The sequence below is a fragment of the Bidens hawaiensis genome, unplaced genomic scaffold (assembly GCF_021521415.1).
Source record: "Bidens hawaiensis isolate Kalapana, Puna unplaced genomic scaffold, B.hawaiensis_p1.1 tig00016232_1, whole genome shotgun sequence".
Taxonomy (NCBI): domain Eukaryota; kingdom Viridiplantae; phylum Streptophyta; class Magnoliopsida; order Asterales; family Asteraceae; genus Bidens; species Bidens hawaiensis.
Window position 1 is genome coordinate 262,851 of NW_027492481.1, and position 18,423 is coordinate 281,273.

The following is an 18,423-nucleotide window of genomic DNA, read 5'->3' on the forward strand; positions in this document are numbered from 1 at the left end:
TGTACTTTCGTAAATTTAAAGACGATTTACATTTGATTTATACCGACTTTGCTTGTATGTTTCTTCGTTTCATACATAATCATCATATTGATATAAATTAAGTATAAATCTACGATGATTATTCTATTGAGATTGCTTTTGGCAACGAAAATGAAAGTTATGAGTGTTATTGTTCAAATAAAACTATAAGTGAAGAGGTAGGTCCCAGCAGAGCCCAGTTGGTCCCGCAAGACTCACATTGAACAGGGACGTCTGCGCAAAGGCCATCTGCTCCCGCAGGACCCACCATACTCAAAGAACCTTACGCGCAGTATGCAAGCTGTACACGCAGGGAAAGCCTCCCAATGGTGAAGTACCCCGCCTGTTCCCGCAGTTGCGGATACAAGCCATCAGGGAAGGCTACCCGCAGAAAGCAAGGCTACACGCACAAGGCACTAGCCAATTCAGTTGTCACCTGAAGGAATGAGTAAAGCCGGGATCAATCCCGCACAGAGGCGGGAGGGGAAATACTCCCGCCCAAATAAGCCAGTCCGTATACTGAAGGATCTTTTACTGTACCTGACGGGGTATGGGCGAAAGATCTGATCAGAAATACGGCGGCTCATTGACACAGTATGGCGAGCAGCATGCTCCTGTACTATTACTATTAGCCGCTGCCTACTCACCAACCCTTACTGTGGGACGGGCGCAGCTTACAGTTGGTGGAATAGTGTTACTGTTGGCCGTAACCTATTCACCAACCAGCATGGCCTGCGTATAGTCCACAGTTGGTGGGACGTGCATAACCTACAGTTGGTGGAATAGTGCAGCCGACTTTGTTACTGTTGGCCGCAACCTATCCACCAACCAGTATGGCCTGTGCATAGTCCACTGTTGGTAGAACAGGAATACTATTCAGCCGGCTGTACCTTCTAGGAAACCTACCTTCGGCTATAAATACTCCAACATCTTGGAATGGTAAGACTATCTGATATCTGCTATCTAATTATCTAGCAATCTCTTAATATACACTTATATTCAGAGCAATCTAGTCTGATTCTCACGCCGGAGGGTGGTCACAAGGAGGAACCCCCCCCCCTTCTCAGTGACGAGCTTACGGTGTCAGTTTTGCAGGTTCCCTGAAGAACAACCTTCTCTGCTGGACCTCATCCTCGTGGGAAACATTACTTAACCCTAAGATTATCTATAATCTGGGTCGGGTCACTTAGTGTTTCTTCATTGGCGCCATCCGTGCATTAAAAAGCTAGAACTAATTCTTTTTCTAAAGAAATGGTTAACGTTACTCCGGTCCCGAAACCAGTAGGTAACCAAGAAACCCCGGAGACCACTACCCCAGTAACTGGGAACACCGGCGGTTACACAAATCTTACGAACACTACCCCGGCCACCCAAGCCGGGGCAAGTGGAGTGAATATTCCACTAGGGTTCACTGATACCCAGTTGGAAAAACGAACTCGAGCCCCTCGCCAAACACTAGATCAAGTGAAGGCGTGGGCCGAGGCACGTCAGAGAGAGTTCCAGGCTGAGTTGGACGAACGCTTGCGTTCAGTCCAACAAGCTGAAGAATTCGACAGCACTCGCCAACATCTCAATATGAGTAGTGAGTGCGAGTACTCAGATGACGAGAGGGAAGAATCTGATACCGACGCGAACCCTCGCCATAGGGCGAAAGGGAAGCGTAAGGAAACAGACTTCCAACCAAAAAGAAATTTTGGTGAAGCCTTTCAACCAAAAAGTGCGGAGAGAAACCCGCGTGACTTCTCCAAGACCTTTAGGCCAACTGCTACAAACGCAGGGAAGTCAAAGTTTGCAAGGGACATTGCGGAAGCAATCGCCCCAAGGAGTGCCAAACAAATGTCTAACATTGGCACTTATGATGGTCTATCCGACCCAGATGACCATTTGAACAGGTTCATTGCGGGGGCGACCGTCAGTAACTGGACGGAGCCCACGTGGTGCTACATGTTTCAGATGACTCTGATCGGAGCGGCCAGGGCATGGTTCGATCGTTTACCGGTCCACCACATCTATGACTGGGCGGACTTTCAGAACAAGTTCAGTCAACACTTTAGCCAACAGAGGAAGTACACTGAAGAGCAGTGGACGATCCTCAACTGCGTGAGGGAAGATGATGAATCTTTACTAGACTTCATCACCCGCTTCAACTCCAAAAAGCTAAGTCTGGGCAACATAAGCGAAGATCTTGTTCGCGCCGCTTTCATTCAGGGCGCCGAGTACCCAGAACTTATCCGCACGCTGACGGGTAAGGACGGCATGCCATCCACATGGGATGCCATCATGACGGCAGCCAAGCGGTTTGCCGAGACAGAAAAGCAGCTGGGAAGGGATCTCCCCCAGAATACACACCTCTACACGCAGAGGACAAGAGAGAACAACGTCAGGACCGCCCGGCAGAACAAAAAGAGGAGGCTAGGTATTTGGCAGTCAAGGGTAAACTTTGACACCTCATCCAGCTCTCGTCCTCTTGTTGGCGGAAGGGACAACACACACCCTTCAAGCCGGAAACACCGTTGGACGCCACTCACCAAGAGCGTCACGGAGATATTTGCCACGGAAAAATTGCCATGGCCAAAAGCCCCAGTGATCCGACAGAAACCTAATGCGGATCAAAGCAAATCCTGTGATTTCCACGGGACAAAGGGCCATAGTACTGAAGAGTGCACATCCTTGAGGGATATTGTCGAGACATTCGTCAAGGATGGAAGACTTGCACATCTCGTGGCATCTATCAAGAAGGGAGGAAGAAATGACAACCGGTACAGAGGTAACGGACGAAAGCCCGTCGACATCAGCATCAACATGGTCCATGGCAAGGTCAGAGGGAGAAAAAGGCGAATGACAGAACCATGCGCATGGAAGGAAGCTGAGGTGCGCTTCCCGCGAGTGCCAGGAGGCCCCAGCAAAGAAGGCCCCATCGTCATTAAAAGCCAGCTGGGGCACTACATCACCTCCCGCACTCTTGCTGACAACGGCGCTTCGTCGACAGTGATGTACAGGCAGTTCTTTGACAAACTGGATGATGAAGACAAAGAACGCTTGGAAACGGTCTACGCTTCAATGGAAGGGTTTGACGGCAGTACGAACACCCCCCTGGGTATCCTATCTTTCCCCGTTACTCTTACCGATGGGAATTATTCACGCACGGAAGACGTGGATTTTGTCGTGATGAAAAAGCCACACCACACGTACGACATCCTATTTGGAAGAGACGGGATGGCAAGATTCAACGCCGTGGTATCCTCAGTCCACGGCATGATGGGATGGCCGACAGCTGAGGGTGTAGCGATGATCACGGGCATTCCCCAGGTATGCATCGCATCTGTCTCATCTAAACCCAAACCGAAAATGGCTAAACCAACCATCACCGAACCTGAAAAATGGGCCTTCAATGGCAAATATCCCGACCAGGCCGTTACCATTGGACCAACAATCGTTGATCCCACCCGCACCTTACTCAAGCGCTTACTGCAGAAAAACGCTGACATCTTTGCGTGGGCACCAGCTGACATGACTGGTGTACCCCGAAGTAAGGCGGAGCATAAGCTCAAGTGCGATCCGGCTGTTCCGCCAGTCGTACAAAAGCGCAGAGTAATGGGGCCCGAACAAACTAACGCGTGTAGAACCCAAGTCAAGGAGCTCCTTGACGCAGGCATCGTACGCGTTAGTAGATATCAAACATGGGTTGCAAATCCCGTAATGGTACCGAAGAATGACAAACAATGGCGCATGTGCATAGATTTCAAAGATTTGAACAAAGCATGCCCCAAAGATTGTTATCCGTTACCAGAAATTGATCTTAAGGTGGATTCGTTGGCACCATTCCGCCTTAAATGCTTCTTGGATGCGTATAAGGGGTACCATCAAATCCACATGGCCATAGATGACCAGGACAAAACCGCTTTTCGGACGCCCGATGGTACATTTTGTTATAAAATGATGCCATTCGGACTTAAGAACGCGGGGTCCACGTACCAACGACTGATGGACAAAGAGTTTCATGCCCAAATTGGGAGAAACTTGGAAGTCTATATGGATGATTTGGTCATCAAAAGCCCCGAGCCAGGAGCGATGTTGAAAGACATTGAAGAAACTTTCAAGACGCTCAGAAAGATAAACATGAAGCTCAACCCGAGCAAGTGTTCATTTGGGGTGGAAGAAGGGAAGTTCTTGGGAGTCATTGTTACTAAAGATGGCTTCAGAGCGAACCCTGAAAAGGTCGAGGCCATTGTTAAAATGGAATCACCTACCACCATAAAACAGGCTCAGACACTGAATGGACGACTAGTCGCGCTTAATCGCTTTTTGGCAAACCATGCGGATAAGTCGTTCCCTTTCGTGTCAACATTAAGAAACTGTTTAAAGAAAACGCACTTCCGCTGGACACCAGAAGCGGAAGCAGCTTTTCAGGAGATTCGGTCACGCCTGATCGAACTCCCAACACTTACAGCACCACAAGCGGGAGAAGAGTTAATCCTATACCTTTCCGCAACTGATAGAGCAACCGGGGCAGTCCTGCTAGTAGAACGAAAAGGCATCCAGATGCCAATCTATTATGTTAGCCACGTACTCACAGACGTAGAAACCCGGTACTCTACCCTAGAAAAATTAGTCTTAGCACTTATACACGCTTCACGCAGGTTAAGACGATATTTCCAGGGCCACCCAATCACTATTCTCACCAACTTCAAACTCTCAAACGTTCTAGGCAAACCCGAATTATCGGGACGTCTAGCCAAATGGGCAATTGAATTGGGAGAATACGCAATTAAGTACAAGCCAAGACCAGCCATAAAAGGTCAGGTCCTGGCCGATTTTATTGCAGAAGTCCCCGCTTCGCGGGAGAAAGAGTGCCAGGAGGAGGCTCAACCCTCCCCAGCACAGGACATTAATGATGTCTGGCGACTCTACACTGATGGAGCAGCCAATAACGAGGGTTCAGGCGCAGGGTTAAAATTAACTAATCCAGCAGGCCAAGAATACACTTACGCTATTCGGTTGGACTTTCCAAGTACGAATAACGAAGCCGAGTATGAAGCATTCTTGTCCGGATTGAGAATTGCGCGTAAGATGGGAGTGAAAAACTTGGAAGCCCACGTGGATTCCATGCTAGTGGCCAACCAAATAAATGGGACGTACACGGCTGTGAACGACACAATGACCCTGTACCTCGCCCAGGCAAAAACCCTTATGCGTGATTTCAATGATTGTAAAGTCATACACGTCAAGCGTAGCGAAAACAAATCTGCGGATGCGTTAAGCAAGCTTGCATCACTAGCCTTTACCCACTTGGGAAAGGACATCCGCATTGAACTCCTCAAGACACCATCAGTCCCGCACAAGGAAATTTGTGTCATCCAAACCGGTACAGAAACGTGGATGACACCAATAATAAATTACCTTGCAGCGGGTATACTACCAGAGTCAAAAACACAGGCAAGAAAACTACGCTGTAAAGCACTGAATTATCAGCTCATCGATGACATCCTTTACAGACGTAACTTTCTTGGCCCACTTTTAAGATGCGTGGACAACCAAGATGCTGACTACCTCCTAAGGGAAGTACACGAAGGCATCTGTGGAGTACACGCAGGACGCCGCGCTGTTGTAGCCAAGCTAAACAACGCGGGATACTTTTGGCCGGGGATGCATATGGATGCACTGGCATACATCAGAAAATGTAGGTCTTGCCAGCTTTACGCACCCAACACGCACCGCCCGAGGAATGAACTTGTTCCTGTCACTTCTTCGTGGCCATTTCAGAAGTGGGCCATCGATGTGACAGGCCCATTTCCTACAGCAGCAGGAAACGTTCAGTTCCTAGTGGTAGCCATCGACTACTTCACCAAGTGGATAGAAGCAAAACCTTTAGCCCAAACAACAGCGAAATATATCAAAAAGTTTATTTGGGAATTTATTATTTGTCGTTTTGGACTTCCACAGAATTTGGTGAGCGATAACGGCACCAACTTTGCTGACAAGAAGCTACAGCTGTGGCTGAAAGAACTTCAAATCACCCACACCTTTACCTCAGTGGCACACCCGCAAGGTAACGGTCAGGTGGAAAGAGCAAACAAGAGCATCGTCGAAGGCATAAAGAAAAGACTCTTGGAACATAGATCCGGTTGGGTGGACGAGCTTCCGCACGTCCTTTGGGCAAACAGAACGCTGAAGAAGACCAGTACGGGGAAACCCCGTTCAGTCTCACTTATGGCACTGAAGCCATGATCCCGGTCGAAATCGGTTTACCCTCACCAAGGGTCTTGATCCAGGCAGAAGACAATGATGCGGAAAGACGGTTAGACCTTATGCTAACCGAGGAACGCAGAGACTTAGCCGCCGTGCGTGAAGAGAACTACAAGCGACAAATGATAAGTACTACAACACGCGGGTAAAACTCTGCAACTTCAATGAAGGAGACTACATACTGCGTAACAACGAGGCTTCGAACCAACAACGCCCAGGAAAGCTGGCCCCGGTCTGGGAAGGGCCATACGTTATCAAAGAAGTTCTGGGCAAGGGCGCATACCGGCTCGAAAGGCTCGATGGCACTCCCATCCCAAGAACATGGAATGGAGCTCAATTACGCAAATGTTATATGTAGATCAATTCCAAACTTGTAAAGGCCTAAGAGCCAATTCTAATGGAAATGATTCTCCTTTCAAAATGTGTTGATAGCCTTACCTTTAACTTATGAACTTCCCGCATCAATGAGGGAAGAAGTAAGTTGTTGCGTGTGGAAGGCGGCAAAACCCGCATAAACACACGCTAAAAATGTTAAAAAAGTTCTAAGTAAAACCTACACGCAGGTCAGATGTAAGTAAAGTTAGCCATCTTTGTAAGTGCAAGTGACGGTCTTACCCGCACAATCACGAACAAGGAGGCAAAACTTCAACCTACCATCTACCACGTTCAAAGGTTAACTTATTCTGAACACTTAGAAAATTTCAAAGGAAAAGATGAGGTAAACTTCCGCGCAGGATAAATGTAAGTTTAGCCATCCTACTAAGTGCAAGTGACGGTCCTATCCGCACAATCATGAAAGAGGAAGCGAAATAAACTTATAAGTTACCACGTCAAAAAGTTTAACTTATCTAAGTACTAATGAAATTGCTAAGTATGAACATGCGTAAAAAAAAACAAGGAAAAGGACAAACACATTATTTCATTAAAATTCAAATATTACAAGAATGGCCGGGTAACTACCCGCCTAAAAGAATAAATCTATACAAGTCTTAGCAATGGGAAGGGATCTTCAGGATCAAGCTTCAGGGCCGCTTCCACTTAGACCCGCTCCGTCAGAAGAGCGGGGTGGTGCGAGGAAAGCTTTGAGGACAGCTAACCCATCATCAGCAGCAGCTACTTCGTCCACCTTCTCCACCACTGGATGCGGGAAGGCGGCGTATTGGTTCACTGCTTGGTCATAAATGTCTTCGGTATTTACACCGAACAAAGGGAAGTTGGAAGGCGGGACGCCTTTCTCAGCAAACCCTAGACCAAGCAGGAAGCCGGCCCTTTCCCCATCCTCATGAGAAGCGTTGAGGGCTGCGCTCATAGCATCGTCGTAAGAGGTCTCTGAAAAGACCCGACGCACAACCTACAAAAAAAAATAATAATAATAATACAAGTATTAGAACCTTTTCTCTTCAAAGAAAAGCGTGAAGACAAAGTTAAACATACCTGAGGCAACGCTTCTCGAAGAAGCCATTGGAGGGTAGCTTGACCTTCTTTACAGGCGCGTTCGGCTTCGCTTTTGTTAAGATTGGCAAGTAGCACTTCCTTTGTGGCAGCCTCTGCGACGCCCTTAAGCTTACGCTCGGTTTGGTCAAGCACCCCCCTCTGGTCCAGAATTTCCTGGAGCTTTTTGGCGTCTTCCATTGCCAAGGCATCATGAGCGCGTTGGAGAGCCTCTAATTTGCCTTTCAGCTCCTCATTCTCCACACGCAAAGGCTCAGCAACGGCTTCAGCCTTGGCAGCCCTCTCGGTTGCGTTTCGCGCAGTCTCCTTGGCCAGCCGAAGCTGTTCATTCACAGCTTGGGCAGCCTTGGAGCGGGCCTAGAGTCGCGCCTGAACGTCAACCTCGAGGGCCTTGAAGGCCTTCTCTTTGTTGGCGGCAGCCGCGGCCAACAGTTGGTTCTCCTCCCGAAGAGCCCGCGCTTCAGATACTTCCTTAGCGCGAGCTGCTTTTAACTTGTCGTTTTCATGACAAAGCAGCTCGACGCGTGGCTGCATCCGGGCCAGGAGAACCCGAAGCTCGTTGGTTAGCCTACCCTCCTGGTAGCTAACCATGGCTTCCCCCAACGCACCATGAGGAGCAGCGTGGCGAGCCCAGTCCACGCACTCCACAGGTGTGCGAAGGGTTGTTCCTCGGCGAATGTTCCATCTTGGAACATACACTTCATTGGAATCCGACACTGCAAAAGAAACAAAGCAGTTAGGAAAAGATGAAAAAATATGTATAAGGGCCAAAAGAACCCTACGTACCTGTAGGGTCAATGACAGGCCGATAGCCGCCAAACCCATCACCTGAACCTAAAGGAAATCCATCCAACAGGTCAGGTAGACGGGAAGGTGGCAGAGATCGGCGGGGAGCCCTGCGCGTACCTGATGGTCCGGCCGTCGATGCCGGTGGCGCGGGTATGGTGGCAGCTGCCGTCGTCGCCGTTGTGGTCGCCGCCGCGGTCGCCGCCTCAGCAGCAGCAGTAACCGCCGGCTCCGTGAAAGATGCAGTAAAAATCGCACTCACGGCCGGCGGTGACGTCATCTCGGCCGGAACAGTCGGCTCAAAGGAATGAGCAACTGGACCGGCGGATGCAGGCGCAGGCGCCTGGGTCGACGCCTCAGGAAGGCTGACCAAGCCTACCGTCATTGGCGGAGAGATACTCGCTCCAGCTCCACCCTGGAATGCGTCAACATCCACGCCTTCACAAAGAAGAAAGTGTTAGATAAATTTATGAAACATGGTAAATCTACAAAAGACAAGAATTATACTTACGGGTTTTCTTGAGCTTGAACGTGTACGGACGGGCGGGGACGAGCCCGATGGAGCCGGTCTCTTGATGCCGGTCACCGTCGTCGTCGTTGGTTCTCCGGAGGTAACAGTCGTAGCCTCCGGAGCAGTGGTCTTCTCACCACCGGGGTTCCCCGCCACCTCTTCACTATCTGACTCGGAGTCAGATAGAACAACCGGATCGGCTGTGGAGGCCATCTTTTCCTTCCCCTTCCCGCCGGCGGCCTTCCTCTTCCGTACCAACGAAGGACCATCTGCGGATTCCTCAGAAGAAGACAGGATTAAAGGAATCCCAGCAGCGGGTACAGCATCGAGGGGTTGAGGATAGAATATCGCCTTACCTGGCCGCCTGGCGCTCAGGATCTCGTGTCCTAGCGGGTAGACCTCCACGAACCGATCCGCAGTTTGTTCGAGGATGGGCAACTCGTTCTCGTCCAGAGCACGAGTACCCATCCGTGCGGGACCGCCCTCCTCCCGCGGGTTCAGGAGCGACTGCAGGTCGTTCCCCTCTGAAATAAACAGGAAAGTTAGAAAAATTCAAAATCAACAAAAAGAAACGAAACATACCGTAGGGGACAGAGTTCGAACCGTATTCGAGGACGATCGGAACCTTCTGCGCATCCGCCGTCTTCCACACCCGGCTCATCCCCAACATCACCATCCCGGACTCCGGAAACCGGAAAACCGGAGATTGGACCCGGGATATCTTCGAGAACCATTCCGCCTCCTCGTAGTTGGAGGCGTGAAGGCTCGGAAGTGCTTGGCCATTCTTGAACTTCATGGCAATGGGGATGGCGCGAGCGGATATGAAGAAGAACTCTCTCCTCCACGAGCGAAGACTCCGCTCGGTGGTACAAATCTTTAAACCCTTAATTCGGGTTGTTAATGTATACCACCCCTGGATACAGCTCCAAGTATAGAAGGTCATCAGGCGGTCAACGTAGGGCTCAATGCCCAGTATCCGGCACACCCACTCAAAGTGCCGGACCTTGGCAATCGCCATGGGGTGCACCTCGGTCAGGTGCACACCGTGCCTCTCCAGGACACGATACACAAACTTTGTCAACGGGAACCTAAGATTCCCGTAGACAAAGAATGCAGCATAGACCCCGATCTTGCCACTGGGGGCATCGTACACAGTCTGGTGGGGTTCAGGAAACTCAGGCTCGAGGGACTCGAGCATGAACTTCCTGACAATGTACTGGTACAGATCGACGGGAAGAGCACACTGGCACTCGCCAGCAGTCCTCTTATCATCGGCTACAGCTTCAGAAGACATTGCAGAGGAAGAAGAAACGATTTCGGAGGAATGCTCAATTGAATAAGGGAGTATTCACCAGAAATCGCTTTAGCAAAGATGAGAAGAGTGAAAGTGTGATTTGCAAAGAACCCTCTCCCCCTTTATATACTAATCGCAATTAATGCGGTGAATTTAATGCGGAAGAGAGAGAAATCGAGGGTACAATGAAACTATGACGCGTGGCAAAAAGCAAGCTGGCAACAGCTGTCAAAAGGACGTGTGCCAGTATTTTCGCGGCCACGCGCCAGAAAAATCGCGCCCACGCGCCTGAAAAAGCGATCGGAATGACCATGTACTGTCACGTCACCATAACTTCCTGCACATCCTGACACAGTCAGAAGAAACCGTCGCACGACGTTTCAGAGGTTTGGACTGTTCTTATCTTTCCACCAACCCTTCGAATTTCAAAAAATTCAAAAAAAGATTCAAAAAAGTAAGCGGGAAAATACCCCTTACCTTGGCAAACAAGTAACCATAAGCCAGGTGCGGGTACAGTGTTAAGGTAAAACCCTTCACATGCCTAGCACCCGCAGGGAATTGAAGCCAAATTTAACTTGGCAAACAAGTAACCATAAGCCAGGTGCGGGTACAGTGTTAAGGTAAAACCCTTCACATACCTAGCACCCGCAGGGAATTGGAGCCAAGAATACCTTGGAAGTAAAGAAACCATAAGACGAGCGCGGGTAGTGTAAAGGCAAAACCCTTCACATACCTAGCGCCCCGCAGAGAATTGAAACCAAGAAGGATCTTCTGAGCAATGCTTGCGGATAGAGGAGTAACATCCCCGCGTAACGGGAACGTCGAGAATTTTATTGTTTAAAACTCCGTGATGGAATTGGTGGTCTTAGCATAATTGATCACTATGTTGAAAACCACCAGAACCCCATGGAGAATATATACAAATGAGACTCAACGCTCCTGGCTCGCGAGAAGGTTACATACCTACCCGCACCATACCCAAAGATCAAGCAAAAAAATCGGGAATTTTTGCAAGTGACATTAGGAAACCCGCGGGAAGAATCCCCACGGAGAACCTTAAAACTAAAAATCCCTTTTCAAAACCCCTTGCTTAAAGTCCAAAAGTTCACCTCACTTTATTAAACATTCATGAGAAGAACATTGGACTGGGGGGACTTGAAGAGGTAGGTCCCAGCAGAGCCCAGTTGGTCCCGCAAGACTCACCTTGAACAGGGACGTCTGCGCAAAGGCCATCTGCTCCCGCAGGACCCACCATACTCAAAGAACCTTACGCGCAGTATGCAAGCTGTACACGCAGGGAAAGCCTCCCAATGGTGAAGTACCCCGCCTGTTCCCGCAGTTGCGGATACAAGCCATCAGGGAAGGCTACCCGCAGAAAGCAAGGCTACACGCACAAGGCACTAGCCAATTCAGTTGTCACCTGAAGGAATGAGTAAAGCCGGGATCAATCCCGCACAGAGGCGGGAGGGGAAATACTCCCGCCTAAATAAGCCAGTCCGTATACTGAAGGATCTTTTACTGTACCTGACGGGGTATGGGCGAAAGATCTGATCAGAAATACGGCGGCTCATTGACACAGTATGGCGAGCAGCATGCTCCTGTACTATTACTATTAGCCGCTGCCTACTCACCAACCCTTACTGTGGGACGGGCGCAGCTTACAGTTGGTGGAATAGTGTTACTGTTGGCCGTAACCTATTCACCAACCAGCATGGCCTGCGTATAGTCCACAGTTGGTGGGACGTGCATAACCTACAGTTGGTGGAATAGTGCAGCCGACTTTGTTACTGTTGGCCGTAACCTATCCACCAACCAGTATGGCCTGTGCATAGTCCACTGTTGGTAGAACAGGAATACTATTCAGCCGGCTGTACCTTCTAGGAAACCTACCTTCGGCTATAAATACTCCAACATCTTGGAATGGTAAGACTATCTGATATCTGATATCTAATTATCTAGCAATCTCTTAATATACACTTATATTCAGAGCAATCTAGTCTGATTCTCACGCCGGAGGGTGGTCACAAGGAGGAACCCCCCCCCTTCTCAGTGACGAGCTTACGGTGTCAGTTTTGCAGGTTCCCTGAAGAACAACCTTCTCTGCTGGACCTCATCCTCGTGGGAAACATTACTTAACCCTAAGATTATCTATAATCTGGGTCGGGTCACTTAGTGTTTCTTCAATAAGTATGGATATAATTTGAATTATTAACATCCAATTTGTATTTAAAAAACTGTCATCTTTATTTCAGATTAACTTATAATCAACTAACTGTCTTAAATTAATTAAAACTAAAACTCGTATATATTTGTTAATTAATTATTATCGACTGAACTCTGAAGTAACCTTTAGACATTCAGTTGTAGGATCTTACGGCTCCGACCTTTGTTACTCTTGCGGCCTTTCTTTAATGATTTTAAGATGATCCTAGTCCATAAACAACTATCACCACCAATCACCATTGCTTCCATAAATATTGATTGTATGCCGAAAAACACACAAAACCTTTCAATCTTAAAGTTATGGGACCATGACAACCAGTTTCAAAATCCAGTTACAAGCTACAATCACCCTTTACATTTATTCTAAAATCAAGATGTAACATGTAAACATGTTAGCCGCATTTCTGTACCACATCCGGCAAAAATGAGATATTTTTTCAAAAATAATCCCCAAATGAAATCACCGACAGTCTGTGTTCTTATTTTTATACAATATTTCTATTACTTAAATCGAGATCTGTTTCTGGATCTATGTTCTCCACTTTATGGTTTGTTTTTTTAACTTTTTTGTTTGCCCTGTAATATGAGTTGTTTTTAATATTAACTATTTATAACTAAGATGACGATATTAAATGGTTTAGAACAGGCCCGGCTCCAAGAATTGAAAAAAAAAATTGGGCCGAAGGCTAAAAATATTTTGGGCCTTAAGTAAAAAAGATGATTTTGTTGGGTTTAAATAATTTAATTTTTAATTTGGCTTCCTTAGTTATGATTTATGATTTGGGTTGTATAAAAAACTATTGTATAAAAAAATTAGGCTTAAAAAATGCCTCAAATGAGACTTGAACCCACAACCTTTGGGTTGGAAGTCATACCCCTTTGCCACTAAACCAAGTTAATTGTTATCTAATTAAGTTTAAACATTAAATACACACATCGTTTTTCATAAAAATACATAATTTAAAAAAAAAAAAAAAACGGGCCTAGCGGGTAGTTGGGCCTATGGCCGTCGACCACCCTGCCATAGGCCATGGCCGGCCCTGTTTTAGAATACATGGCTTATTTGCGTCCAAACTTTTAAATCATCAAGTTTACTCGTATTGTCCAGCTGAACTAATATGGTTAAATGGATACTTCGATTACTTGTATCCCGTAAACCATTCTAAACGCACCAAACTATCTGATGATGAATCGGGTCAATCAAGTATTTTAGTTGTCGGTTAATTTCGACACCCTACAATCGACCATGTATTTTATATGGGGTGTCAATATGTGAATACATGTGTGTTTCGGTTGCATAGTTGTTGTACATAATAAAACATTATGTGGGTCACTTGATGCTATTGGGACTTTAGTGGGTTTGCTTTTGCTTTTGCTTTTGCTTCTGCTTCTACTTGTCAAAACTTGTTTGACTCTCACTGCGAATGTATAATAGCGAGTAGTAGCGAAGCTTGAATGAAAACGTGTGTGCGTGTTGTGTGGGTGGGGTGGGGTGGGGGGGATCATATAAAAACGTGTAAATTTGCACTAATGGGGAGAGAGAAATAATGAGGGAAGACCACTATACATGCTTCGTCAATGATAGAATAACCATGTTGACTTATTAGAATACATGGAGTGGGAGCTGCCACAACAAGGCAAGACCAATAGACTCATTATGCCGAGAAGGAACATTGTCCCACCCCTTGCGGTGACTTGCATGTTTAACATCACAAAAAAAGCATCCACATGATCTACAATCAATCCAACATAGTATACAACTTAAAAGGTTGACGATGAGAGGAATGTGAAAATGAGCATTTTATGAGTTAGGGGTGAGTGTGGATGATTAAGGATAAAAGTAAAAAAGAAAAACAGATGTGTAAGTTCCATTAACAAGACAATATTTTTAACCTCGATTTTAATTTTTTCATCGTGAGCTTTGATCTCTCACTATAGAAAAGAAGAAATCAATAAATCAATCACAATGAACATCATGGTTAATTTAATTAACATGCAATTATATTTATTGATATCGAATTTCCAGAAAATGATACAATTTTTAACAAATGTCAACACAATTTAGCATTTATTTTTAACGGACAATAACTAAATCATGTAGGAGTCATGTAAGATGCAACGTTATGTTTTAGAACCTTCTATAGTTTTTTATTTAATACTAATATAATTATTATTATATACAATGAAATCAAGATGCAACGTTATGTTTTAGAACCTTTTATAGTTTTTTATTTAATACTAATATAATTATTATTATATACAATGAAATCATTGGTGCATATCTTCTCCCCATGCCTAACTTGCACGTCTTTGGTTTATTTTAGATATTTAATTTGCATACCTAAACTTGTAAGCCTTTAAGGAGGTATAACTACATGGTACATACATGCAATTTAAAATACCAAGAGGAAGAGGAAGAGGAAGAGGAAGAGGAAGAGGAAGAGGAAGAGGAAGAGGAAGAATTTATGGTTTTGATTTATTCTCTTGAATTTATGGTTTTGATTTATTCTCTTGTTTGCATAAAATAAATAAAGTCTAAAAGCTTCTCTAGGGATGACAATGAAACCCGAACCCGATGGGAAAACCCGAAACCCGACATAAATGGGACTGGTAATACCCGACCCATTAGGATTTGGGACGGTTTTGGGATTAGTTTTAAAATTTTTCGCGGGTTTGGGATTTCTAATATACCCGATTACCCGACCCGATTACCCGATAATTTAAACCCATTTACCCGATTATATACTCGATGTACCCGATATAGTTATTATATTATATATATATGTGTGTGTGTGTGTATATACTATATTCCAAATATATTATCTGTCCAAACTTGTTTATGCCAATTATTTGAGACATTTTATCTTTATAGTAACTATCTTTGTAATCGATTAGTTGTATTTTGTCAAAACCTGGTAGAAACCTAGCGGGTTTTGAGCCGGTTATACCCGACGGGTATTTTATCAAAACCCGATAAAAAACCCGAAACCCGATGGGAAAACCCGAAACCCGACGAGTAATTACCCGATTAAAACCCGACGGGTTTGGGATGAACTTTTATAACCGGGTATGGGTTTGGGAATACCTAAACCCGACCCATTACCATCCCTAAGCTTCTCTATACTTTCATTTCATTCTTAAAAATGTTTTAAGTTATTTATAATATAACTGATTATATAGTCATATTAATAATCTTTTACATAACACATGATATAAGTGACAAATGAATTTTAATTAGGATTTCACAAGTTGACCATCAAAATAGGTACGTTATCCATTTGAGGTGGGGTTGGTCGCTGAGGGTAATATGGACATTTTCTCTATAATTTAAAAACAAACACTCCAATAAGAATGCAACGATGTGATTATTGATGGGCCTCCCTTGTCTCAACAACAGCACGGGGTTGGTGAGATTAAAGACGATTTTACCCTTCTCACCCACCAACGCCACCAACTCAAGATAGTGACATTATGTTGACACCCTTTTAAGATCTATGAACATCTACAAGTCTACAACGTCAATATGGAGCAATAAAGTAGCCACCAACTGGTCCAACTTCATTGAGTTGCAAAACATATATCGATGTTCATTTATTTTATGGTTTTTTTAATAGTAAACTATCCACGTGATTTACAAAAGTTACTTCTTTGAATATAATTTCACAAAGTTGAAAATATTTATAACAACTAACAACTGTTTGTAATATCTTTATAATCTAAAACATTTCAAAATAACACTTGATCTTTAAACGGACTTTATAGATGCTAATGTTGATAGACGACGCAATCTATTAATACAAATATCAATTTTTTTACATCTAAATACCACTTGACTTTGGACAATTTTTATAGGGATATTAATCATGCCAGTAGACTACTAAATTATGAGTGACTATTTATGTAAAGTTTTAATTAATGATGATGAAAAATATCCTATTAAATAGCGTATTAAAATGAGTCATAATTCATAAACCATAGATGTTTTAAGTTATATGTGATGTCAATAAGTTGGGTCAATTTTGAATTTTTTAAGTTATTAATATATTTATTAAAGGGTTGAGTTATAATAAGAAGATTAATTTTGTATGAATGATAGAAAATAATCTTGTCCATTCATTTTAGAATTGAATAGTTCAGATTGATTTTTCTGGCGAAATTTTCGAAGATTTTTCTGGCAAGGTGGTGGCGGTGGTGGTTGTAGGAGATGGGTGAAAATTTAAGTGGGTTTTTTTAAGATTAATTAAATTAAAGTGAGTTTTTGAAATTAAATTAAATGGGTTTTAAATAGTAGACTAAAATACCCTCCTTCCTAGCCTTCTTAGAAAAATCAAACTTTTTATTTAAACATTTCTCATCTATTAAAAACCTATTTAGTATTTACTAAAATAAAATAGCTTGTTTTAGTTAAAAGGATATAGTATATTTCTAAACATGTTGTTAACTACTCTTTATATGACAAGTATTATTTATGTTGCTTAAAAAAACCCACGTAGTTAGAATTGAAACCTGATATCATGCTAGAAAGTACTAAGCAGTAACAAGGTTCCTCTTGTTTATGCTATTTTTTTGTGTGACCTTAAGAAGGTTGTTTTTTTATCTTTTCGAGCTAGGATTCGAGTTGCACGCCTTACAAAACACCGTTCGAGTTGTCCTAGTGTCAAAGCCTCAGACCGTCATTTAACGATCAAGTCAATATAGTAATAAACATTATATAGTATTCGCCAAATCACTAACCAGTCAACAACACATTTGTAACCATTAAGTTTAGTTTAGCAAAATATAACTTATCTTTTTGTTATTTCTTTGTTTTATATGTGAAATTTATTGTTTGTGTTAAATTAATTATTTATGTTAGTTTAATTTGTTTATTTATATTGTTTTTATTCTTTCATCCAACTTCATTTTGATTTTTGACCAACCCATATTTTGCCCACAGTTCGCCTGTACTCCCGAAAAATTGCATATTTGTCACTAAATGGACGTACCATCAAATCATGTACCCGTGAAAACTTTTAAAGTAATCCATGCCACTACAATACTCATCTTAGATGTTTCGGGTATTTGTATTGAGTATAGGCTTCGTTTATCTAGTGAAGGTAAATGGTGTCGAGTATCGGTATCGAGTTGTTGCCTTGGTGGGAGGAAGAGATAGTATAGGAAATTTTTTTTATTTTTGTTTTGGTTTTAAAAAATTGGATTTTAATAATCCATATTAAATGGTATTGGCCGATAATAATCCCTATTCGTTTTATCGCCAGTGGCGGTCCCAAATTCATAAAAGTTGGCCCCTAATGGCCCCCCGTTAAAAATGACTTAACGGCGTTATGGTTTTTTCTGAATTTCAAACCAATATTTTAGGGATTTTGATCGTTAGGAGGATACGAGTCGATTGGTGTAAAACTTAGCTCGAAACAATAATCCAAACGACTTGATTTTGGTTAATTGTAAGTTCAAATACCCGAATTGAAGCATTGTTTCGTCATTTTGAATCATTATTCAAACTAAGTTTTACATCAATCGACTCGTATCATCCTAACGATTAAAAGCCCTAAAACATTGGTTTGAAATTCAGGAAAAACTATAACGTTGTTAAGTCATTTTTACCGGGGGACCATTGGGGGCCAACGTTTTTGAATTTGGGACCGCCACTGGCGATAAAACGAATATGGATTATTATCGGCCAATACCATTTAATAGGGATTATTAAAATCCAATTTTCCTTTTATTTTTATGTGGTTGTGAGTAGTAGGGTTGCAAATGAATCGGACATACTCGAACAAGGTCTTATTCATGTTCATTTGTTAAGAAAATAACGTATTCACGGACGGTTAACAACATTTACCGAACGAGATTTTACGTCCGTGTTCGTTTACTAAGGAAACGAACATGTTCA